At 55.0% G+C, this 25,788-nt stretch overlaps 3 non-coding genes and 4 pseudogenes across 3 annotated transcripts; 5 read left to right on the plus strand and 2 right to left on the minus strand.

Moving 5' to 3' along the window:
- Positions 1–1,086: 1,086 nt before the first annotated feature.
- LOC133105724 (U5 spliceosomal RNA) lies at positions 1,087–1,203 on the minus strand. Its single transcript, XR_009703918.1, has one exon. It is a non-coding gene; the product is annotated as a U5 spliceosomal RNA (small nuclear RNA).
- Positions 1,204–1,546: 343 nt separating this feature from the next.
- LOC133106334 (U2 spliceosomal RNA) lies at positions 1,547–1,738 on the minus strand. The gene has a single exon (XR_009704473.1). It is a non-coding gene; the product is annotated as a U2 spliceosomal RNA (small nuclear RNA).
- An 11,142-nt stretch (positions 1,739–12,880) lies between these two features.
- Positions 12,881–13,052, plus strand: LOC133106480 (U2 spliceosomal RNA; annotated as a pseudogene).
- Positions 13,053–13,418: 366 nt separating this feature from the next.
- Positions 13,419–13,535, plus strand: LOC133105876 (U5 spliceosomal RNA). The gene has a single exon (XR_009704064.1). It is a non-coding gene; the product is annotated as a U5 spliceosomal RNA (small nuclear RNA).
- A 5,568-nt stretch (positions 13,536–19,103) lies between these two features.
- Positions 19,104–19,281, plus strand: LOC133106543 (U2 spliceosomal RNA; annotated as a pseudogene).
- Positions 19,282–19,787: 506 nt separating this feature from the next.
- Positions 19,788–19,879, plus strand: LOC133106563 (U2 spliceosomal RNA; annotated as a pseudogene).
- Positions 19,880–25,088: 5,209 nt separating this feature from the next.
- Positions 25,089–25,263, plus strand: LOC133106408 (U2 spliceosomal RNA; annotated as a pseudogene).
- The last annotated feature ends 525 nt before the right edge of the window (positions 25,264–25,788 follow it).

Genomic DNA, 25,788 nt, shown 5'->3' on the forward strand with positions numbered 1-25,788 from the left:
CACCCCGCGTCGACATGGCCCACCTCCATGCACCTCCGACAAAAAGGAGGCTGCCTGGAATACGAGATGTGGCCCTTCACTCCTTCGACCATGCAGAGGGCTGGAGGATGGAGGTAGCCCTCGTAGCCATGGTCACTCTCCCGGAGCAGGACCTCGTACACCCTCTGGCCGTTCCAGAAGCCGTAGACGTCCCTCCGGTATCTGGGTCCGGCCACCACCCTGGTGTACCTCTCCAGGTACCTCCCGACAGCCTCATCTGGCACGTTCATATCGAACAGGTTGATGATGACCACCCTGTGGTTCCTCCTTTCCATGGACTCCACCCGGAAAGCCCCCAGATCTTCCCTTTTGCACCTCTCCATGAACGCCTGGAAAGCCTCCGGTCCTCTGAAGGCCACGTCCACAAACTCCTCTCTCCCGTTCCTCTGAATGCCCAGAATATCCCTCTCTGACAGAGAGAACTTCTCCAACACGAACCCCTTCACAAACTCTTCCCTCTGGGGCATGCTCCCTGGGGCTCCTGCCCACTTCACTCTTGCAGTGTTCCTCCCGGCTCTCCAATTGTTTGATGACATACTTACTTTCTGTCGCTTCTCTCCACCACAAACCACTTGGATCTTAGCCAAAAGGCCGAGAAGCGATAACCACAAACTGGCCCCTGCCGACGGCGCCCTCCCGGTGGCCCCGGACCGCGCTCGGGGCAGACGCCACCTGGCCCAGGAGCCGGCCCCCCTCCCCGCCTTCCCAAGAACCCTGCGCACGCACTGACTGGCCGGTCGGGAGCTACCGTAACAGCCGGAATCAGCTTGCTCCTCCCACCAAGATACACTGTCCTCTACTGGCAGGCACAGCCGCCAAAAACACTCAACACATACCGAGTACACTATTACGTACTTACTACCGAGTTACTTACTGAATAGCTGCTCTCTAGGCAGCGACCAAAGCTATTTAGCGAGCGGGGCATCGATCGCACGCGGCAAGCAGGCGATAAGTCAGAAACGAGCAAGTCGGCTCGGCTCATCGGCGACTCGCAAGCAACCCGCATACCTGTGGCACATTGCCGTCTGTCCTTAAACCGTTCGAAGCTGCCCCGTCCTGTGGACGGAGCATCCAAAAATAGCACAAACTCAGGTGCGTTCCTCTCCACGGAAATCTTTAGTAAAAGGCGAAAGATTTGTGCGTGCTGAAGAGAAACCCGAGCGAAATGTGACCTTTCAGCGCACCAGGCGCCTCAGGCCCCCTTCCCAGCCACTCCCACTGACCCGGGGTTGCCACTGCTGCCAGCCGGCCGGACAATCCGAGAGGGAAGGTGGGAAAAGCGAGACAGCGCAATAACAAACAGTTACGTCCCGCACACAAAACTACATCATTTTGCTAAAAAACAGAGGCAAGCACACTTACAACAAGGGCACATATTCACCCTATTTACAACACAATTTACATACATCCAAAAAAACAAACAAACAAACAAAAAGGGGGAAGAACAGGGCAACCCACCCACCGAGTAAAGGACAACAAAACACAACCTTTTTTTGCACAAAACTTGGAGAGGCGCACCGTTCCCGAACGCACTGCAATAACGGGTCGATGCTTGAAGCGGACGGAGCAAGCTCCTTCTCCGACTCCCTGTGCCAAAAATCCGTTTAATATATAGTCCCCTGATAGGGGACGTATCAGATATTAAACTGATAAGAACAGATTTTTTTTTTTATATTTTATTTGGAAAACCACAAGACATTACAGTTACATACATTCAAACTTTACATACCTTACAATTACATTCCACAATTACATTCCACATCTACATTCCACAATTACATTCCACAATTACATTCCCCATCCTGCCCTCTACTGGGCGGCCCCCCCCCCCTTCCCTCATCCCACAGCCCCTTCCACCTCTCCTTTGCCTGGTGGTACCCCCACCTCCCCACATCATAATGCAGCCTCCTCTGCACCTCCCCCCTAATCCTCCCCACCACCCGCCCCACCCCCCACACAATATTCTTTTCCACCAGGACCCCCCTGGCCTCCCACAAACAGAACTTTGTCATCAAAATCATAAACCACCACAAAAACCGGTTCCTTCCCCTCAAATCAAAGTATCCCTTCCCTCTCATTACTTTCTCATAACTGAGTCCCCTGATCAATGTATAAAACAACCCCACCTCTCCCCATACCCTCTTTGCAAACCCGCACTCCCAGAACACATGTCTAACCGTCTCCTCCCGAAGACATCCCTCCCTTGGACAGAGCTTGTTCCGGGTCAGGGAGTGCCTGTAGAGCACATCCCTCACCGGTAGCCGCCCATGCACGCCCAGCCAGTTCAGGTCCTTCCACCGGTTCTCCAACCCCTTCATCTGGCTCACCCTCCACACCTTCTCCTCCACCCCATACACCCTGACAGTGCAGATCCTGTCCAGCAGGCCTGCATAAAGCCCCCTGTGGTCCAACACCTTCTCCCTTTCCCTGCACTCAGGGTACCTTCTTGCCCATTTCACTATGTGGTTGTAGTGCGGGGGCAACCGCTCTGCTTTGGGGGTGCGATTGTCCCATCCCAGAAGAAATCGACAACCACAACCGTGTAAAATAAAAAGCCGGATGTCTCGGCTCCCCAGTCAACACCTGACACATCCCAACAAAACCCAAAACGTCTAATTTTAAAGGAATATGAGGCACCTCCCTACCCCCCCTCTCTACTCTCTGATACATCAGCTCCCTGCCAATGTATTCATACCCTCCCCAAATGAATTTAAAAATAATCCCCTGTATTGTCCTCCTCCACTTTGGTGGAAGAGGAAACACTCTTGCCAAAAACAACAGAGATGGCAAGATCTCCGTCTTGACCACCAGAATCTTCCCTGTAAAACTCAGACTCCTCGTCTGCCACAGTCCCAATTTGCCCCTCATTCTCCTAATTCTTCCTGCCCAATTTTCCTCCACCTGCTCCTTTGTCCCAAAATCAACCCCCAAAACCTTAAATGGTCCCTTACACCCCGCCAATCCGTATAACCCCCCCGTCCTCCACTCCCCAAAAAATGTAATCCTTGATTTTCCCCGATTCAATTTTGACCCTGAAACCTTTCCAAAGGAACCTATCATCCCTAATGCCCTCTCCAAACTTACCTCATCTTCTAGGAGGAGGGTGGTGTCATCCGCATACTGTGAGATTTTGACCACCCTCCCCCCAGCCCCCGGCAACCTAATTCCCCTTATCCCCTGTGCCCTCCTTATGGCCGCCACAAAGGGCTCCATATAGGCCACATATAACAGGGGTGACATCGGACACCCCTGCCTCACCCCTCCCTCCTGCAAAACCACAGCACTCAAAACCCCATTCAAATTAATTCTGCTTCCCACCCCTTTATACAGAATACCCACCCACCTCAAAAACTTAGGCCCGAAACCAAACCTCCCTAAAACCCTAAACAAAAACTCATGCGAGACCCGGTCGAACGCCTTCTCCTGGTCTAGACCCACCAACATGAGCGGCAAACCCCTGTCACGCGCCCAGCTGATTGTGTCCCTAACCAGGTGAAGGTTCCAGACCATCTGCCTCCCCGTGACCCCACATGTCTGGTCCTCCCCAATAATAAAGGGCAGGGCCCTTTTTAGCCTCCCTGTTAGCATCTTCGCTAACACCTTCAGGTCGACACACAAAAGTGTGACCGGCCTCCAATTCCTCATATCCTCTGTGTCGCCTTTCTTAAACAATAAGGAAATTATTCCCTCCCTCATTGAATCTGTCAAAATTCCCTCCCTATAGATTTCCCTATACACCTCCAACAAATCAGTCCCCATCCTTTCCCAAAAAACCCTGTACAGCTCCACTGGCAGGCCGTCTGCCCCCGGGACCTTATTTGGCTGAAGGCCCCAGAGAGCTTCACTCAGCTCTGCCAGTGTGATCTCCCCCTCCAGTTCTTCTCTCACCTCTTCCGGGACCTCCGTTTCGAGGGCCCCCAAAAACCGCTCCCCTTCCCCAAAATCCACCTCTTTCCTCCCAAACAAATCCCTATAAAAATCAGTGGCCACTTCCACCATTCCTTCCTTTCCCGTTCTCACGACCCCGTACCCTCCCCGCAAGCCCTGAATACCCTTCCTCACCCTTGTCTGTTTAACTAAATTAAAGAAAAAGGCAGAACATGTTTCATTTTTTTCCAAGCCTTCCCTCTTCAAAAATTCCCCTTAATTTCCCCTGCAAGTCATTATATCCCTCCCACGATGCCGTCCCCTTTAAATTCCCTGCCACAAAATAATTTTCTAACTCCCTTTGTAATTTAAAAAATTCCCTTTTTTCCCTCCTGGACCTCTGCTTGCAGTAATTAATAGAGAACCATTTCAGACGGACCTTCGTCCAGTCCCACCACTCCCTCATTGACCTAAATAAAACCTTCATGTCTGCCCACCCTTCATACGCATAACCCAAACGCTCCACAAACTCCCTTTCCTTTAACACCGAAATGTTTAACTTCCAAAAGCCCTTCCCAAACCTCGTCCCTTGTACCTCTACTGTGGTCGTCAGACTGTGATGGTCTGAAAACCAGACTGGCTTTATTTCTGAAGAGACCACTTTAGTGCCCCCCTCAGCAAAAACAAAATCAATTCGGCTCTTCACCCCCCTCGAATTGCTCCATGTGGCTCCGTCCACCCCTGGATTACAAACCTTAAACGTATCAATTAAATCAAAGTGCCTAATTACCTTCCTCAGGTGTCCCAAACTAAAATCCCCCGTTCCCTCTAAAGAAACATTAAAATCCCCACCCACAATTACCCTTCTGTTGCTCATTAGGCAATTGCCAATTTCCCTAAATAAGTCCCTCCTTCCAGCTGGGTCTGTAGGAGCATAAATGTTAATGACTCTCGCACTTAATCCCCTCCACTTAAAGTCAACCCCTAAAACCCTGCCTTGCACAACTGAAAAGCAATCCTCAATTTCAAAATCCCACCCTTTAAACAAACCCCTACACCTGAGGAATGTACCCCCCCCACCCCCCACCTTGATTTCCCTCCCTTCCATTCCTCAGAAAATAAATTAACATCCTCCCCATCCTTTAAATGTACCTCTTGTAACAAGCACACGTGAAAAGAAACCATCGACAAATACTCAAAAACTGCCCCCCTCTTAACCTTATTACGCAATCCCCTAACATTCACACTAACAATAATTAACTTATCCATTAACAAACTCAATTTCAACACTGAAAACCATAGCGACACACAAGTACTTACAATAAGGACCCCCCTCCAAAGTCCCCATTATCCATGACCAGGAACTCCATGCCATTCGGTGACCGCGGTGGACTGTAGGCGTGCTCCTCGCTTAGCGGAGACTCCGCACCCAAACCCCCGGCAGCCCCCGCCGGCACTTCTGGCAACGACCGCGCCACACCCGTCAAGGCCCCAGAGGGCCCGGGCTCCTCCTCACTCGCCTTCAGCACATCGTAGCTGTTCTGGAGCTTAACTGTCCCAGATGGTGGGAGTCCAGACAAAGGCAGGTCTGCCGGAGACGGTACCACCACCGGCACCTCCGCCCTCCTCAGCCCCCTCCTCTTCTTCTTTTTCCCCGCCCGTGACACCCAGCCGTCAGTGTCAGAAGACTCCCCGACTGACTCTACCCCCTCGTTGCCCCTCTGCCTCCTCAGGCTCAGCTCCCCCACCTCCATCCCCTCCACCGCAGGCTCCACCCCTGCCACCTGCACCTCCTCCGCCTCTACAGCAGGAGCGTCTGCTGCCACCTCCTCAGGCCCCGCAGCCGGCTCCTCACCCGTTACCTTCTCCGCCTCCGTCCCCGCGGTTGCTGCGCGCACCTCCTGTAGCACCTCCTCCAGGGGGCGCAGGTCCAAAGGGCCCTTCTTTGGTGCCCCCTCCCGACCAGCTGCCGCGTCCGCATATGACCGGCCTCCCTCCTTCCCTGGGCAGTCGCAAAACTCGTGCCCCTCCTCCCCACACCTGTGGCACATCCTTGGCTTCGGGCATGCTGCCGCCATGTGCCCCCTCTCACCACAGTTCCTGCAGCCTCCCTGGCCACAGCTGCCCGCCATGTGGCCGAACTCCCGGCACTGCCTGCAGAAACTGGGCTGCCTCGAATAGAACAGGTAGCCCCTGTCTGGCCCGATGGAGAAATAGGCGGGGGGGTGCACCAGACCATCGAAACCCTCCTTGTCTTCGTTCAGAAGGACCCTGAACTGTCTTTTCCCTGTCCATATCCTGTCATTATCCCTCAGATACCGGGCCCCAGCCATCACTTTCCCGTAGCGAGCCAGGAACGCCACCACCATGTCATCACTCACGTAAGGGTTGTACAAGTGAGTGGTGACCACTTAGAAGCTCCTCTTCTCCATTGTCTCCACCTGAAACGAGCAGAGTGGCTCCTCGTCCTCCTTCTCCTTGCACCTCTTCAAAGCCACCTCAAAGGCCACTCCCGATACGAAGGAGACGTCGTACCCCTTCACCGCCGCGTTGGTCTGCAGGCAGTAAATCCCTACTGGATCCACCTTCACCACTCCTCTGAGCACTCTCTGCACAAACTCCCCACGTGCCATCATCTCTCCGCTCTTCTTCCACTGGAAGCGCATGGTGTGGCGCAGGCCAGCACCAGCAGGCTGGAAAAAACCCCCCTGGGCCATCTCAAAAGGAAAACTGGAGGCTTCAAACTGCGCAAAAAAGGCGTAGGCCGAAAAACTCCAAATCTAGGCAGTCGATCGTGTGCCGCAGCAGAATCAGGTTCCAGCTGCAGGACCGCCCAGGTACCCCACAAGTCTGGTCAGGGCTGACCAGGACGTCCATCACCTGCTTCAGGCGGACCGCAGCTGCTTTGGCCAGCAGCTTATAGTCCGCCGTCAGCAGGGTGATTGGACGCCAGTTCTTGAGATCAGCCCTGTCACCTCCCTTGTAGAGCAGCGTCACCACTCCTTTCCTCATGGAGGCCGACAGTGCTCCCCCCTCCAGAAGAGCCTGAAAGACCTCCAAGAGATCCAGACCAATGAGATCCCAAAATTCCCTGTAGAACTCCCACGGGAGTCCGTCATGCCCCGGGGACCTCCCTTCCCTCATGGAGCGGAGCGCCCCTGTCAGCTCCTCCAAACTAAGCCCTGCCTCCAGTGCCTGCCCTTCCTCCCGCCCCAACCGGGGCACCACACACCCCAGCAGTGCCTCCTGCTCCTCCGGGTCGCACTCTCTCCTGCTGAAGAGGTCTCGGAAGAAGCCCTCCGCCATCCCCAGCATCTCCGGGACCCCCGTTTCCAGCCCCGCTTCCCCTTTCAACCCGGAGATTACGGCGGCCCTCCTCCGAGCCTCAGCAGCCTGAAAAAAATACGCAGTGGGCTTCTCCCCCTCCTCCATCTCCCTCAGCCGGCCCTGGAAGGCCGAGGCCTTAGCCCTTCCCTCTAGGAGACTTCTCACCCTCTCCTTTGCCCCCTCATAGGCCTCCCACCTCACTGCCCTCCCCCTGTTGAGCTGGGTGTGCATATAGGCCATGGCGTCTAGCCACTTCCTCACCTCCGTCCGCTCCCTCCGCCGCTGCGCCATGCTGCACCTTCGGCAGAAAAGGCCGAAACGCACTTTAGCCGCCTCCCACCACTCTACCGCTGTGGAGTAGAAACCCCGCAGTGCCCTCACGGCCTTATAGAAGCCCCTAAAGGCCTCCTGGAACGCCCTGGATTTTATCAGGGAGGTGTTCAACTTCCAGTACCCTTCCAGTACATTGCGTGTTGGGAATGGGGACCGCCACCTGCAGCATGTCATGGTCCGATGCCCATGAAGGCTGCAGCGTGGCGGTCACCCCCGCCCACTCCTTTGACACAAAGATGTAGTCCAGGCGGCTCGCAGCTCCCCTGGAATTACGCCAGGTGAAGCCTGGAGCCGCCGGATGTGCTGCCCGGAAGGAGTCGACCAGGCCGTAGTCCCTGACCAGCTCCGCCAGCGCTCTCGCTGAATAATCCCCCCCAGCAGCGCTAGCCCCACCCCCATCCAGCGACACGTTAAAGTCCCCCCCCAGGATGATCCGCCTGGAGGTGGACAGACTGGGCACCAGTTCTCTGAGGACCTCCAGTCTCCGCCCACTCCGAGTTGGCCCGTACACGTTAAAAACTCGTATTTTAAAAAGACCCTGATTAATGTCTGTGTACATCGCCCGACCTTCCACAATGTCCACCGACTCCTGGATTTCTAGATCAACGCCCTTCACCAAAATCCCCAGCCCATCGGCATGAACGCTGCCCACCGACCACGCCGATGGGCCCCACGTCCACTCCTCTGAGAAACCCAGTACATCCCCCATGTCCCGAAGGTGCACCTCCTGTAATAAAAACACATTGCCTCTTGTTGCCGCTAAAGAGGCAAAAAGTGCCTGCCTCTTCCCCGAGTTTCGTAAACCCCGTACATTCAATGTGATTACATTCAAACCCATTTTTATAAAAAAATTTTGTACAAACCTTCAATCTCCTTCCTTCTCAGAGGAGTCCCCCCCTCCCTCGAGTCCTTTCTCCATCCCCATCACCCCTGTGATCACCGCCACGTCCCAGCCCGCAAACTGGGAAGCCGGGCTGACTGCCGGTCCCGCTGAGGCCGCAGAGGCTCCGGATGACTCCTCCAGGTCCACCTCAATGTCCACCTCCTGGGCCTCCCCCTCCGCCGAGTCCGATAGGGCCAGGAACCTGTTCTGCAGAGGGATGCCCGGTCCCGCCTTTGCTTCCCTCCCGTTCGTGTCCCCAGAGCGAACCTGCTTTCGTGCTGCCACCTGCGCCCACACCGGCACCGCCCCCTCTGGAGGAGGGCTGTCCCCCCACGCCAACGGGGTCTGCAGGTCCGCTGTGGTGCACATGGCAGCTCCTTCCGCCTCTGGGGACAAAACCTCCTCCACAGGAGGCGCCGACAAAGGGGAGAATAGCTCTGGCGAGCCCTCACTTGGGACCCCGGACTCCTCCGCCAAGGCCCTCGCCTTCATCACCACTGCCCCCAGCCCCAAACCCAGGCCAGGACGCGAGGAAGGCCCGAAGATCTGCTCTCTCCCGGACCTCCAATCCATGCCTCCCAGAACCGGAGCAGGGTCCCGATCCCGCAGCCCCATAGCCGGTGAGTAGGCCCGGACCGGACCGGAATCCGGACCCAGACCGGAACCCGGAACCGGACCAGAACCCGGAGCCGGACCGGAACCCGAACCGGAATCCGGAGCCGGACCGGAACCCGAACCGGAACCCGGAGCCGGACCGGACCCGGACCGGAACCCGGAGCCCGCACGGAATCCGGAGCCGGACCGGAACCCGGACCGGAACCCGGAGCCGGACCCGGACCAGAAACCGGAGCCCGACCGGAAGGTTCTTTCTGTATAATATACGCCGTATCCGTCATCTCCTGACTGAGAAAGCCACCCAGCTCCTAGTCCAGGCGCTCGTCATTTCCCGCCTGGATTACTGCAACTCCCTCCTAGCCGGTCTCCCAGCGTGTGCCATCAAGCCCCTCCAGCTGGTCCAGAATGCTGCAGCCCGCCTGATCACCAATCAGCCCAGGTCGGCTCATGTCACTCCGCTTCTCATTGGCCTCCACTGGCTTCCCATTGCCGCACGCATCCGTTTCAAGGCCCTAGTGTTGGCATTTCAGGCTGCTAAGGGGACTGCCCAACCTTACATACAATCCCTGATCACTCCCTACTCCCCAGCTAGACCACTCCGGTCTGCCAGCTCTGGTCGCCTTACGGTTCCCTCTCTACGTGCACCTGGCGGTCGAGCTGCACGTTCACGCCTGTTTTCCGTTCTGGTTCCTCAGTGGTGGAATGACCTGCCTACCACTGTCAGAACAGCAGAATCCCTCCCCCTATTTCGACTCAAAACCCACCTTTTCAAACTCTACCTTAGTCCTCCCTCCTGATTTCCCCTGCCCCTCCTTTCTGATATCCCTATCCTTGTCTAACCCCCCCCCCCAAAAAAAAAAAAAAACTACAACTTAAATCGCTACTCTAACCTCCTGCTCGGGGGTTTTGACTTCCGAGCGGAGGTGGAGGAGACGAGGCGCCTCATGGCTGCCATGGCGGAAGCCCAGGGGAAGGGCGTTATTTTTAGGAGCAGGGAGAGGGATATAGATGAGGGAGAGGCCTGCACCAGGTACCTTTTTAAAAGGGTGATGGCGCAGGGAGCCCTCATGAAGGGTTTGAGAAAAGAGGATGGCTCCTTGGCTCAAACGAGTGAGGGTTTGAGGGAGGAGGTGGAAAGGTTCTACTCCACCCTCTTCTCCACCAAGGAGGTGGTGGAGGAGAGGTTGGAGGAGTTTCTGAGGGTAATAGACAGAACTGTTGGAGAGGGGGTGGGTCTTGAGGTCCCCATAGTTTTAGCCGACCTGTCCACCGCCCTGAGGTCTTTTAAAAAAGGGAAGGCTCCAGGGGCAGATGGCTTGCCCCTGGAATTTTATGAGACCTTTTGGGATCTGGTGGGTCCAGATTTGGAAAACGTTTTTAAGGATTTTGATTTTAGGGAGCAGCTCCCAGACAGTTTTAAGGAGGGAGTTGTGACCCTGTTATTTAAAAAAGGAGAGGTGACGGACCTAAAAAACTGGCGTCCGATCACACTTTTAAATTTTGATTTGAAACTTTTTAGCAAAATTTTAACAGGAAAAATGAAATCGGTTTTAGGGGGATTGATACACCCGGATCAAACCTGTGCAGTGGCCGGAAGGAGGATCACGGACAGCCTGGTGTTGGTGAGAGATGCCATCTGTCTGGCGAGAGACAGAAATATGAAATTAGCTCTTCTAAATTTAGATTTCGAAAAGGCTTACGATCGGGTCTCGCACCAGTACATGTTCAGTGTACTGCAAAAGATGGGCTTTCCGGCCAGGTTTCTAGCTCGGGTGGGACTCCTTTACGCGGGGGCGAGGAGTAGATTCTTGGTTAATGGGACCCTAACCAGGGCAGTGAAAATCAACTGCGGCGTCCGCCAGGGGTGTCCCTTATCCCCCCTTCTGTTTGTGTGCTGTATAGAGCCATTTGCAGAGGTCTTGAGAAGGGAAGCCTGGATAGCGGGTTTAAAGATCCCGGGTAGTGGGGGGAGGGAGGCCAGGTGCATCTTTTATATGGACGATGTCACAATTTTATGTAGTGATGCTCGCTCTGTAAAAAAGGTCTTAGAGAAGGCAGCTTTGTATGGGGAGGCCTCAGGGTCGAGGCTGAATGAGGACAAGTCTGTCCTCAAGACCTTTGGAGTGTGGGAGGAAGGAGAGCGCCAAGCACTCCCCCTGGTGGAGACTCAGGGGGATGTGCGGGTGCTGGGCCTTGTTTTTAACTCGGAAGGGAAGGGAGGGGAGAACTGGGAGGTGGTGCTGAGGAAGGCTGAGCGCAGGCTCCAATTTTGGCAGCTCCGGAGGCTCACCTTCCAGGGGAAGATCCTGATTTTAAAGTCTGTGTTGGTCCCGTTATTGTCTTTTGTGGGTGTCATTTTTGTTCCGTCGCGTTCTGTCCTGTCTCGTCTAAATCGGTGTGTGTTTCGGTTTTTATGGGGAGGGGGGTGGGAACGGCTCCGGAGGGAATGGGTTAGGCGGGAGCCTGAGAAGGGCGGGAGGGGGGTCCCAGATTTTTACCGGGTGATGTTGAGCCAATTTGTAGCTCTACATATATCTATGGTTTTAAAAATGGAAACGAAGGGATCCTTTTTAGTACGTTTTTTTATAGGGAGGTACCTGAAGCGGCTGGGCCTCATTAAGGTGCCCCTTACGGTGCCCATGGCGTTTGAGATGCCCAAGCCATATCGGCCGCTTCAGGCCTTTCTGGGGAAGTGTGGGTTGGAGGGGGAGGGGGAGGGTACCCTGGCCTCTCACCGTGCTATCCTCTCTTTTGTGCAGGGCAGAGACCAAGTGTGTCCAGTGCGCGGGCTGGCGGTAGGCCAAGCAACAACCGTTTGGAGCGCGGTCACCCATCCAGATCTGCTCCACAAACACAGGGACCTGGCGTGGTTCGGCGCCCACGAGGTGTTGCCAGTGCGGGCAGTTATGCACGCGAGGCGCCTGGCTACTATTGCGGGGTGCCCCCGGGATGGATGCCAGGATGAGGAGTCAGTCCGCCACGCAATGTGGGACTGTGAGGCCGCCAGGGAGCTCTGGAGGCTGGCCGACCCCCTGCTGACCCTCTTCTTCAGAGGCGGGACAATTACCCTGCAGCACGCCCTTTACGGGGCGGGGAAACAGGCGCTGGGGACCAGGAGCTGGAGGGCCATGTGGCTCACGGCAAACTGCTGCAAGGAGGCCCTCTGGACAGCCAGGACTCTCTGGGTGGAGGAGAGGAGGGCACTGGAACCTGAGGCAGTGTGGCGGCTGGCAAAATCCCGGGTCAGGGACTATATGAGGAGAGACCGGAGGAGAAAAGGCGCGGACGAGGCCCGGACGATGTGGGGCCCCGCAGCATGGACTCTCGTGGGTGCGGACTGAGGAAGAGCAATGGGCGGTTTTTGTGTTTGTGGAATAGAAGGGAGAGGAGTGTGTTTTTTAAGGACACAGGGCTGCCCATTACAAAAGAGTGGAAAGGCTAGGGTCTTAAAGTGGGATTTTAATAGGTCTTTTGTGGGTTGTGTTTTAACAGTCTTAAAGTTTATTTATTTATTTATTTATGTTCTTTTAAGACTGGTGTATTTAATGTTTTTAGTTTTGGAAAGGTGTCTGGTGAACCTGTTTTGCCCCAGTGGGAGAGGGGAAAATGAAACCGTTTTTGTCTTTTACTTTTACCTTTTGGGGTGGTGGCGGGAAATGTATTTTTTTTTTTTTTTTTTTTTTTTTTCTAAGTCTTGGTTTTTGTTGGTGTTGTTTAGTCTTTGTATTAAAGTTTTAAAAATGATTTGAATATAATGTAAAAATAATGTAAGCCCAAGGAACATGATGTAATGTAAACTGAGGGCAGATATAATAAAAAACTTAAAAACAAAAAATCTGTTCTTATCAGTTTAATATCTGGTACGTCCCCTATCAGGGGACTATATATTAAACGGATTTTTGGCACAGGGAGTCGGAGAAGGAGCTTGCTCCGTCCGCTTCAAGCATCGACCCGTTATTGCAGTGCGTTCGGGAACGGTGCGCCTCTCCAAGTTTTGTGCAAAAAAAGGTTGTGTTTTGTTGTCCTTTACTAGATGGGTGGGTTGCCCTGTTCTTCCCCCTTTTTGTTTGTTTGTTTGTTTGTTTTTTTGTATGTATGTATGTAAATTGTGTTGTAGATAGGCTGAATATGTGCCCTTGTTGTAAGTGTGCTTGCCTCTATTTTTTAGCAAAACGATGTAGCAGTTTTGTGTGCGGGACGTAACCGTTTGTTATTGCGCTGTCTCGCTTTTCCCACCTTCCCTCTCGGATTGTCTGTCCGGCCGGCCGGCCGGCTGGCGGCAGTGGCAACCCCGGGTCAGTGGGAGTGGCTGGGAAGGGGGCCGGAGGCGCCTGGTGCGCTGAAAGGTCACATTTCGCTCGGGTTTCTCTTCAGCACGCACAAATCTTTTGCCTTTTACTAAAGATTTCCGTGGAGAGGAACGCACCTGAGTTTGTGCTATTTTTGGATGCTCCGTCCACAGGACGGGGCAGCTTCGAACGGTGTAAGGACAGACGGCAATGTGCGACAGGTATGCGGGTTGCTTGCGAGTCGCCGATGAGCCGAGCCGACTTGCTCGTTTCTGGCTTATCGCCTGCTTGCCGCGTGCGATCCATGCCCCGCTCGCTAAATAGCTTTGGTCGCTGCCTAGAGAGCAGCTATTCAGTAAGTAACTCGGTAGTAAGTACGTAACAGTGTACTCGGTATGTGTCGAGTGTTTTTGGCGGCTGTGCCTGCCAGTGGAGGACAGTGTATCTTGGTGGGAGGAGCCAGCTGAGTCCGGTCGTTACGGTAGCTCGCCGACCGGCCAGTCAGTGCGTGCGCAGGGTTCTTGGGAAGGCGGGGAGGGGGGCCGGCCCCTGGGCCAGGTGGCATCTGCCCCGAGCGCGGTCCGGGGGCACCGGGAGGGCGCCGTCGGCAGGGGCCCGTTTGTGGTTATCGCTTCTCGGCCTTTTGGCTAAGATCAAGTGGTTTGTGGTGGAGAGAAGCGACAGAAAGTAAGTATGTCTTCAGGCAATTGGAGAGCTGTAAGAAACACTGCAAGGGTGAAATGGGCAGGAGCCCCAGGGAGCATGCCCCAGAGGGAAGAATTTGTGAAGAGCTTCATTTTGGAGAAGTTCTCTCTTTCAGAGAGGGATATTCTGGGCATCCAGAGGAACGGGAGAGAGGAGTTCGTAGACGTGGCCTTCAGAGGACCGGAGGCTTTCCAGGCGTTCATGGAGAGGTGCAAAAGGGAAGATCTGGGGGCTTTCCGGGTGGAGTCCATGGAGAGGAGGAACCACAGGGTGGTCATCATCAACCTGTTTGACATGAACGTGCCAGATGAGGCTGTCGGGAGGTACCTGGAGAGGTACGCAAGGGTGGTGGCCGGACCCAGATACCGGAGGGACGTCTACGGCTTCTGGAATGGCCAGAGGGTGTACGAGGTCCTGCTCCGGGAGAGTGACCATGGCTACGAGGGCTACCTCCATCCTCCAGCCCTCTGCATGGTCGAAGGAGTGAAGGGCCACATCTCGTATTCCAGGCAGCCTCCTTTTTGTCGACGGTGCATGGAGGTGGGCCACGTCGACGCGGGGTGCAGGTCGGTGGTGTGCCACAATTGCTGGCACCGAGGGCACATGGCGGTCGAGTGCAAGGAGCCGCGCACCTGCAACGTCTGTGGCTCCGGGGACCATCTCATGAGGGCATGCCCGAAGCGCCGCCGCACCTACGCCGATGCAGCCAGGGAGAGAGCAGCGCCTACAGCAGGGCCAGCGGGGGCTGAGAGGCCTGCACCAGGCCCAACAGAGGCTGAGAGGCCTACAGCAGGGCCAGCAGGGGCTGAGAGGCCTGTACCAGGCCCAACGGAGGCTGAGAGGCCTGCACCAGGCCCAACAGAGGCTGAGAGGCCTACACCAGGGCCAGCAGGGGCGGAGAGGCCTACACCAGGCCCAACAGAGGCTGACGGGCCTACACCAGGCCCAAAGGAGGCGGAGAGGCCTACATCAGGCCCAGCAGGGGCTGAGAGGCCTACACCAGGCCCAACAGAGGTTGAGAGGCCTACATCAGGCCCAGTGGAGGCTGAGGGGCCTACACCAGGCCCAACAGAGCACAGCAAGGCGGAAAGCAGGAAGGGGGAGCAGAGAGGGCCTGCACCGGGCTCAGCGGGGCCTAGCACCGAGGAAGGCCCGATCCCAGACACCGATCTGGAGCTCGGCAGCAGGGAGGGGAGGGAGACGGCGGATGAGGGCAGCGACGACTCCGACATGGAGCTGTCCATGGAGGAGGATGCCGTCATCAGGCTGAGGGGAGAGAAGAGGAAGGAGAGGCCTGAGATGGCTGGAGCTCCACCAGGGGGGAGGCAGGCAAAGGCCAGGGCCCCGACCAAAGCCAAGGCTAGGCCCAAGGACTGGGCCGAAGAGGTGGAGAAGGAGATGGGGGATTCGGACGTTCCATTGCCGGCGGAACCCAGGATGGGGATGGAGAAAATTTTTGGAAGGAGGTAGGCTGAAGGCCAGCACCTTTTATTACATTTTAATTAATGGAAAAAAATTTCTTGTCTCTTAATGCCAGGGGCATAAAAGACCGGGACAAAAGGTTGGCGCTGTTTTTATCTTTAAAAGATAATGTACTTTTTTTGCAGGAATGTCATTTGGGAGGGGGGAGGGATGTGGCCATTTTTCGCAAGGATTGGGATCTGGGGCCTTCAGTGTGGTCAGTGGGCAATGTCCACGCTGACGGTTTGGGGATTTTGTTTAAAGGAAGGGGGGTAGAAATAGAAGATTCCTGACGATAGTCCCAGGAAGGCTCATGTGTGCGGATGTTTTGTGGGAAGGGGAGAAAATGAGATTTGTTAATGTGCATGCCCCGTGCAATATTTCTCAGCGGTATGATTTTTTTAAACTTTTGCCAGAAGTTTTGGCTACAAATAGGAGTATTATTTTGGGGGGGGATTTCAATGTGTCGGTGGACGAGGGGATAGTGGGGGGGAAGGAGGGATTTTTCAGTTCTTTATTTAAAAAAAGAGATTTTGGTTAAGTTTTCTTTGTTTGATTGTTTTAGGGAAAATGGCTGACAGGGGGAGGGGTTTACATGGGCAAATTCCAGGGGCTGCAGGAGAAGGCTGGATTATTTTTTTGTGTCCAAAAGTTTTCGTTTGAAAAAATTTGTGGTGATGCCAAGCTGGTCATCGGACCATTGTTTAATTAAGTGCGTTTTGGAGGGAGGGGAGAACGAAAGAAAAAGGAGATGGAGTTTTAATGCCGAACTCCTAGAAGACTTTTGTTTTATAGAGCAATTTAAGGAGTTTTATTTGGGTTGGAAGGCCTTCAAAGCCCAGTTTTTATGTGTTTTGGATTGGTGGGAGCTGGTGAAAATCAGAATAAAGGAGTTTTGCATGGCCTACGGGATAGCCAAGAGGAGGGAAGAGAGAGAGAGAGTGTGGGCACTGCAGAGTGAACTGCAATACTGGGTGGGCGTGGCAAACAGGGGAGGGAGGGTAAAGACAGAAGAGGTAAAGGCTTTAAAGGAACAAATAAGGGCCTATTATAGAGAGAAAGCAAGGAGGTTTGCCTTCCTGGCGAGGGTGGAGAGGAAGGAAAAGGACGAGAGGGTAACGCCTTTCTTTTTCAAGGCGGTGAGTGCGCGCCAAAGCGAGGGATGGATGGAGGCGCTAGCTACAAACCAGGGGGAGGTAAGACTGCAGGAGGAAAAATTAGACGCTGCAGCGCGTTTCTATTCTGTGCTGTTTGGTAGGGAGGAGAGGGACACAGAGGAGGGGGACAGGCTGGTGGCGCGGCTCTGGAGGAAGGTAGGGGAGGGGCGACAGGAAGCTCTGGGGAGGAAAATAAATAAGGAAGAAGTAAGGGAAGCCTTGTTCTCCCTAAAGGCGGGGAAAACTCCAGGGAAGGACGGGATAACAAGGGAGCTATATACCCACTTTTGGGGAGAGATGGCAGAGGACCTGGTGGAGGTGTTTAACCGGGTGGGAGAAGTGGGGAAAATGCCCCAGTCAATGAGGGAGGGGGTGATACACCTCCTATTTAAGAAGGGAGAGAGGAAAGACCTGGGGAACTGGCGGCCAATCACACTCCTCTGCACCGATTACAGGGTGCTGGGGAAGGTGCTGGCCAACAGGGCCAAGGGAGTTTTAGGGGAGGTTCTGGGGCCGGACCAAACTTGTGCGGTCCCGGGAAGGATGGGGTCCCAGAACCTAGTGTTGTTGAGGGATGTGCTGGCATGGGCTAAAAGTAGGAAAGTGGGGATAGGTGTGATTGGCCTGGACCAACAAAAGGCTTTTGACCGGGTCGACCACGCCTTCCTGGTACAGGTCCTGGACAGAATTGGGTTTGGAGGGGGGTTTGTTGCCTGGGTAAAGGCCCTCTACAACGGAGCCTTCAGCCGGGTGAAAGTTAACGGGGCTTTGAGTACGCCGGTGAGGCAGGGTAGAGGGGTGAGGCAGGGGTGTCCCCTGTCCCCGTTGCTGTATGTGTGTGTGATAGAGCCCCTGGCAGAGCTGATGAGGCAGGACACGGTGTTTAGGGGCCTGCAGATCCCAGGCAGTGGGGGGGAGAGGGTAAAGCTGCTACAGTACGCCGATGACACCACAGTGGTGGTCTCCTCAGAGAGGGACGTGGAGAGGGTCATGGGCCTGGTGGGCCAGTACTGTCGAGGGTCAGGGTCGAAAATAAACTATGGCAAGTCGACAGTGATGGTGACCGAGGGATGGAGAGGGAGGAGGGGGGAGCAGCATGGCCTCGCAGTGTGTGAGGACGGGATGAAGGTGCTGGGGATCCGGTTCAGCAGGGAGAGGGCAGACAGGCTGAACTGGGAACAGTGCCTGGAAAAGGTAAGGAAGAGGTTAGGCTTGTGGAGGGCGAGAACACTAACCCTATCAGGTAAGGTATTGATAGTGAAGGCGGACATTTTGCCGCAACTCATTTATTTAGGGAGAGTTTTCCCGATCCCGGCGGGGTGCAAGATCATTTTAAACCGGATGATTTTTAATTTTCTGTGGGGAGGGCGTTTGGAACCGGTAAAAAGGGAAATTTTGTTTTTGCCAGTGGAGAGGGGAGGGCGGGGTCTAGTGGACGTAGGCCTGAAGCTTGAGGTGTTATACCTCAAAAGCATCGTCGACACCTTGGTGGGAGCGGAGAGCCACAAGAGTAGGCATCTCATGAGGATGTGGGTGGGGACAGCCATGAGAGAGCTGGTGGGGTGGGACAATAGGGGGCCGAGGGCGGAGGACATCCCGTGGTGCTACACGAGGGCAGTGCTGTTTTTGAGAGCAAACAGCGAGACCATCATGGCGCAGGGGCTGAAGGACCACAGGGCCCTATATAAAGCGCTCTTGGGCAGGAGGGTGAGGGAGGTAGAGAGGGAGGTGGAGAGAAATGGAGGGCAGTGGAAGTTTTTGTCCGCCAGGTGGCTCCCAAACCGAGCAAGCGACCTGAACTGGTTGGGCGGTCTGGGGAGATTGCCGGTGAGGGAGAGGATGCACAGGGCTGGCACTGCCAGGAGCCCGGTGTGCCCCAGGGGCTGTGGGAGGGAGGAGACAGGAGGGCATGCCCTGTGGGAAAGGTTTGCAAAGGTCTTTTGGGGGAGGGCAAATAGGGTGGTGTTCCTCCCGGTATGGGCCACAGCAGTGGACAGAGCAGCAGCCATGAAGGCTGTTGGTTTGGAGAGGGTGAAGGCTGAGGAAAGGGAGGTGTTCAGCCTCCTGGTGAGCTGGGGGAAGCTGGCCTTGTGGGACAGCCGAAATAGTAAAATTGTGAACCCCTCAGACGGCATGACGGGGGTGCAGTGCTACAAGGGTTGGGAAAGAAGGGTGGCGGTGGAGATAAGGGTGTGCGCCCAGGTAGAGGGACAGGAGAGGTGCAAAAAGAAATGGGGAAAGGTGAAGGCCGCCTTAGGCCTATAATAGTGGCCTAATATAATTAGGCCGATGAAAGTGTAAATAGTGTACATAAATTGTAAATAATGAATGTATATGTGTTGTGTTTGTAGAAAGCGTGAGGGGTTTGTATATTGTTTGTGTTATGTGTGTTTAATGTAAATACAATGTAATGTGATATGTGTGGAAATAAAAGTTTATAAAACAAAAAAAATCTGTTCTTATAAGTTTAAAATCTGATACGTCCCCTATCAGGGGACTATATATTAAACGGATTTTTGGCACAGGGAGTCGGAGAAGGAGCTTGCTCCGTCCACTTCAAGCATCGACCCGTTATTGCAGTGCGTTCGGGAACGGTGCGCCTCTCCAAGTTTTGTGCAAAAAAAAGGTTGTTTGTTTGTTTGTTTGTTTGTTTGTTTATTTATTGGGTGTGCGGGTTGCCCTGTCCCTGTTTTTTGGTGTGTGTGTGTGTGTGTGTGTGTGTGTGTGTATATGCGTGTAAGTGAATTGTGTTGTAAATAGGGTGAATATGTGCCCTTGTTGTAAGTGTGCTTGCCTCTGTTTTTTAGCAAAATGATGTAGTTTTCTGTGCGGGACGTAACTGTTTGTTGTTATTGCGCTGTCTCGCTTTTCCCACCTTCCCTCTCGGATTGTCTGTCCGGCCGGCTGGCAGCAGTGGCAACCCCAGGTCAGTGGGAGTGGCTGGGAAGGGGGCCGGAGGCGCCTGGTGCGCCGAAAGGTCACATTTCTTGGGAAGGCAGGGGGGGGGGCCAGGTGACATCTGGCCAGGTTTTCCGGGGCCAGGTGACATCTGCCCCGAGCGCGGTCCGGGGGCACCGGGAGGGCGCCGTCGGCAGGGGCCAGTTTGTGGTTATCGCTTCTCGGCCTTTTGGCTAAGATCAAGTGTAGTATCTGTTCTTATCAGTTTACAACTTTCGGCGATTCAAGGACTTGCGGGAGCGATTCGAGGGACCATGACAGCCCCAGGACCGGAAATGGAGGGCGGAGGATTAAAGAGGAGGAACACCATTCGGCTGCAGGTGGAGGCGGAGAGGAGAGGAACGGTTGACCTACGTTACATCATTCTGAGGGTATTTAAAGATTTTTTCGGTGTGGGAGTCGAGCGCATGTACTGTGTGCAAGATCACCAGGGAAGAGGTCTATATGATGTTACATTGGAGAGTGAGGCGGTGTGTTTGGAGGTCTATGAGGCCTATAAGGAGAAGAGGAAAGAGGAGATATTGGAGGGCCTTTCCATGGAGCCACTCTTTTCAAGGGATGTGAAGGTGGTTACCGTACTAATGTACAACCCGTTTGTCACGGCAAGAGAGGTGGAGGTGTTTTTGGGGCGATACTGCACTGTGTTGAGGCCCGAGGTGAGGATGAGGAACCATTTTGGAGTCTGGAATGGGAAGAGGCAGTACCTTGTGAGGCTCAGGCCTGAAGAGGAGTCGGTGGGCGGTGTGAGGCATCTGCCTGCAGTTTTTTCCATCGGGCAGGAAAAGGGCTTTCTGACCTATCCAGGGCTGCCCACATACTGCAGGAGATGCCTCAAATACGGCCACATGTCAAAGGACTGCAGCTCCTTTGTTTGTTTGGCATGTGGGGAGGAAGGCCATGCGGCACGCGAGTGCCCCAGAGGAAGGAAGTGCCATCTGTGCGGGAGCCTGGAACACCTGATCCGGGACTGCCCCACCCGGAGGCGCACTTACGCCGAGGCAACCGGAGGACAGCCAGCTCCCCCTGGTGGAGGGGAGGAGGAAGCGCAGCAGGAAGAGCAGCAGAGCCAGGCAGAGGAACGGGGACAGGAGCAGGGCAGTGCTGCTCCTGCCGATGCAGCGCCCCCTGGAGGAGAGGAGGAGGGAGCGCCGAGACAGGGAAGAAAGGTAGCGTCGGAGGCAGCTCCTGCAGCGGAAAAGGCGGGTGAGGAGGTGGTGGAGGAGTCGGAGCTGGAGGCCTCGATTTCATCAGTGCCGTCATCGGGAGAGGTGGGCCCCACCCCACGTCCTCGGGGCAGGAGGGGAGAGGCGACGGCAGGCAGAGCAGTGCCGGCCCCGGGCGGGGCAGAGGTGGTGGCAGGAAAGGCACCCCCAGAGGGAGCCCTTGTGGCAGGGGCAGCTGGGGCTGAGGAAGGAGGCCTGGAGGGAGGGGTGAAGTGCAGCCGCACCCTCACGTGGGCGGAGGCCACAGAGGAGCTGGCAGTGGAGAGCACCAGTGGGGAGAGCGGATCTCCAGGGATGGAGAAGGAGAAGAAGAAGAAGAAGAAGGTCAGGCTCGGCGTGGTCAGGGGGGGATTGCACCTGGACTCTGGGGACTCCACTGACGTGTCGAGCAGTGAGAGCCTGGTGTGGGACATGGCTTCCCCCCTGTCCGAGTGTGGGTACGACGAGGGGCCGGTCAAACAGAGGGCCCCAAACGAGGTACCGTTTTTGGACTGTGAGGAGGAAGGGGGAGGGAGGGGGGGGGGGTTTGGCCTGTGAGGCTGGGAGGGTGGAGGTTTTTTGCTTTTCACCAGGGTCCCGTCTTGGCAGAAAAATTAACTGTAATGACCTGTAATGTGAGGGGTTTGAGAAATGATGGAAAGAGGAGGGGGGTTTTTCATTTTTTGACATTACAGAGATTTTTCGTTTGTTTTGTGCAGGAGGTGCACCTGAGGTCCAGTGAGGACACTCAGAAATTTGCTTTTGAGTGGAAGAGGGGGCTTTCTTTTTGGAGTGTGGGAGGGGTACATTCTTCCGGGGTGGGAATTTTGTTTGGAGGGAGGGAGATAAAAGTTATAAATGTGTTCTCATGGGTTCAGGGGAGGGTTCTCGTGGTTGACAGGGATTGGAGGGGAATCAAGCTAAGGTTTGTGAGTGTGTACGCTCCAGCCTTGCTACAAAGGCGAAAGGGGTTTTTTTTGTCTCTGGAGCAGGTGTGTGCCACGAGCAGGTATGTAGTGATGGGGGGGGATTTTAATGTTTCTTTTGAGGCACCAGATGCTTCGGCAGCACACCTGAAAGGGGTGTTGGGGAGGTTCTCCCTGAAGGACGGGTTTAGGGAGGTGTGGCCAAGGGAACCTGGGCTTACCTGGGGGAACAGCAGGGGGGCCAGGTCCCGTCTTGATTTTGTTTTTGTTCCGGGGGGGCAGAGGGTGAAGGCGGCCAAGGTGATCCCGCTTTTTTTTTCAGATCACAGCGGGGTGGTGGTGACAGTGGGGTGGGATGCGCCAGCGTTTGGGAGAGGGTGCTGGCGCATGAATACACAGATCCTGGAGGAGGAAGCCTTTGGTGTACGCTTCAGGGAGGCGTACAGGGGGTGGAGGAAGCTGAAGCCTTTTTATAACACGGCAATAGAGTGGTGGGAGCGGACAAAGGCCAGAATTAAGGCCTTAGCTATTGCCTACTGCCAGGGAAAGAAACGGAGGGAGCAGAGGTACTCCCTTAAGCTCCAAAGGGAGCTAGAGGGGCTCTATGTGGGATGGAACAATGGGGGGGAGTTTGATGAGGGGAGGTGGGAGTTGTTAAAGGCAGAGCTGAGGGCTCTGCACGAGGACAAGGCGCGCTCCCTGGCTTTTAAGAGCCAGGGAGAGAAATATGATAAAGACGAGACCTGCTCCTCGTATTTCTTTCAGAGGGTGAGGGCGATGAGGGCAAAGAGGGTGATGGAAGGGCTGAGGGGGGAGGACGGGAGGGTGCAGAGAGGAACGCAGGAGATGCTGAGGGTGGCCTCCTGCTATTACTCTCACCTTTTCGGGGAAAGAGAGGTGGACAGGAGTGCCTCTGAGAGGTTTCTGGGTCTGGTGGAGCAGAGGGTGCCGGAGGGAGTGAGGGCAGTCCTGGAGGTGCCCTTCAGCTCGGAGGAGCTCAGAAAGGCACTCTCCGGGATGAAGGGAGGGAAGGCCCCGGGGAAGGATGGGATTCCTAAGGAATTCTATTCTAAATTCTGGGAGATGGTGGGCCCAGACTTTTTGGATGCCGTGGGGGAGATATTTGAGAAGGGGGAGCTCGCCCCATCGATGAAGGAGGGAGTGGTGGTCATGCTGCGGAAGAAGGGCGATGAGCTTGAGCTAAAAAACTGGCGCCCGATAACACTTCTGGGCGTCGACTACAAGCTCATCGCCCGGGCACTGGCGGGTCGGCTGAGTTTGGCCATGCCGTTCCTGGTGGGGGAGGACCAGACCTGTGGGGTGGAGGGAAGATCGGTGGCATGGAACCTCCAGCTCACACGGGACATCTTGTGCTGGGTGGAGGAGAGGAACCTGCCATTGGTGTTGGTTGCGCTGGATATGGAGAAGGCTTTCGACAGGGTCAGCCACAATTTTCTGTTTGGGGTTTTAGCACGTTTGGGTTTTGGGGAGGGTTTTTTGAGGTGGCTGCAGCTGCTGTATAGGGGTGTGGGGAGTAGGGTAGGGGTGAACGGGCATTTGGGGGATATGGTGTGGCAGAGGGGGGGGGTAAGGCAGGGGTGCCCCTTATCGCCCCTCCTCTTTGTACTATACATGGAGCCGTTGGCAGAGGCAATACGGAGAGATGGAGGGATCAAAGGGGTGCCAATGCCAGGGGCGGGGGGGGAGGCTTTGAAGGTGGCGTTATACGCCGACGACGTGTGCCTGTTTCTGGAGGGGGACAGGAGTGTGCGAAGGGCGATGGAGGTGGTGGGGGATTTTGCCAGGGGGGCGGGAGCCGTTATCAACCTGGAAAAGTCCACCATGAAATATTTAGGGGTGTGGAAGGGGAGAAAGGATAGACAGTGTGGGCTGCAGGTAAGTTCAGAGCCAGTGAAGGTTCTGGGGGTGGAGTTTGGGGAGGGGGTAAGGAGGGACGCAGTGAGGAACTGGGAGAAGAGGGTGGCGGGCGTGAAGGCCAAATTGGGCCTTTGGTCCACACGCCGGCTCACACTGTCTGGGAGGGCCCTGGTCCTAAAGGCTGACATCCTGCCCTCTTTAATTTATTTGGCCTGTGTTTTTCCGGTGCCCGTGCGGCTTAAGAGGGAGCTGGTGCGGGCGGCGTTTAAGTTTTTGTGGGGAGGCTACGAATATGTGAGGAGGGAGGTGATGTATATGGCGGTGGAGGAGGGAGGGAGGGATGTGCTTCACCTTCCCCTCAAGTTAGATGTTTTGTTTTATTGTAATTTGTGTGTTTCTTTGGTTTCCCCACAACGGCATAAGTTTCAGTATTTTGTTCGTTTTTGGTTTTCGTCTAATGTGCGGTTTTTGGTGGGGTGGGACAACAGGGTGCCGAGGGGGCAGGTGGCCCCTGCTCATTATGCGCAGGTGGGGCGCTGGGCCAGGAGACACGAGGAGTGTGCAGACAGGGAGCTGGTGCTGCACCACAGGGCCCTGTATAAGGCCCTAAAGGAGCGGCTGAGGCCGGTGGGGGGGACAGGAGTGCCGGTGGGGCGGGAAGTGCGGGCGGCTATCCAGCCGAAAGGACTGGAGAACCGCCTGAGGGACCTGAACTGGCTGGTGGCCTACGGGAGGCTGCCGGTGAGGGACGTCCTGTACAGGCATAGGCTGACCCAGAACAGGTTCTGTCCGAGGGAGGGCTGTGGGAAGGAGGAAGAGACCGTGGCCCATGTCTTCTGGGGCTGCCCTGTTGCCCAGGAGGTGTGGCAGCTGATGGGGAGGAGGTACAGGAGCATAAGGGGGGTGACACGGGAGGGAGTGTTTTTTGGAGAGGGGTTGGGGAGGGAGAAGGGGAGGGCCGGGTGCCAGACGCTGCTGCTGCTGAGCCTGACGAAGCAGAAGCTGTGGGGGGCTCGGGGGGAGAGGGGAGCGGTGAAGACGGGGTGGACAGGGAGGGGGGTGGTGCGGATGGTGGAGGCGGAGGTGGAGCGGCGCTTCCGATGGGAGGTGCTCAGGTGGGGTTTCCACGCCGCATGGGAGCGGTGGAAGGGGGTGAGTTAGGGTTTTTGAAGGGTTTTGTGTGTAGGGCTGTTTTTGTTTGTTTTCTTGTTTGGTTTGTATTGCTGTCTCTGTTTTCTGAGGTTTTTGGTTTGAAATGCGTTTTGTATGGTGGGAATGTGTTGGGAAGGGGGAGGGGGAAAGAATGGGTTTTGGGACTTTGGGACTTGGTTGGGAAGGGGTGGGGTTTTGGGGTTTTTTTCTGTCACAGAGAGATGTAGAGAGGATTTGTGTTTTGGATTTTGTTGTACAGTGTGTGTATGCAAAATGATGTCTGAGCGGACAATAAAATAATTTAAATACAAAAGAAAATCTGTTCTTATCAGTTTAATATCTGATACGTCCCCTATCAGGGGACTATATATTAAACGGATTTTTGGCACAGGGAGTCGGAGAAGGAGCTTGCTCCGTCCGCTTCAAGCATCGACCCGTTATTGCAGTGCGTTCGGGAACGGTGCGCCTCTCCAAGTTTTGTGCAAAAAAAGGTTGTGTTTTGTTGTCCTTTACTAGATGGGTGGGTTGCCCTGTTCTTCCCCCTTTTTGTTTGTTTGTTTGTTTGTTTTTTTGTATGTATGTATGTATGTAAATTGTGTTGTAGATAGGCTGAATATGTGCCCTTGTTGTAAGTGTGCTTGCCTCTGTTTTTTAGCAAAACGATGTAGTAGTTTTGTGTGCGGGACGTAACCGTTTGTTATTGCGCTGTCTCGCTTTTCCCACCTTCCCTCTCGGATTGTCTGTCCGGGCGGCCGGCTGGCGGCAGTGGCAACCCCGGGTCAGTGGGAGTGGCTGGGAAGGGGGCCGGAGGCGCCTGGTGCGCTGAAAGGTCACATTTCGCTCGGGTTTCTCTTCAGCACGCACAAATCTTTCGCCTTTTATTAAAGATTTTATTAAAGACATTTCGCTCGGGTTTCTCTTCAGCACGAATTAACCTGTTGCCTACCACTGGCTTGCTAGTGGTAGACAAGGGGTTTTCGGCTGTTTCTTGAGAGG

Source organism: Conger conger, chromosome 12, assembly GCF_963514075.1.
Source record: "Conger conger chromosome 12, fConCon1.1, whole genome shotgun sequence".
Lineage (NCBI taxonomy): Eukaryota > Metazoa > Chordata > Actinopteri > Anguilliformes > Congridae > Conger > Conger conger.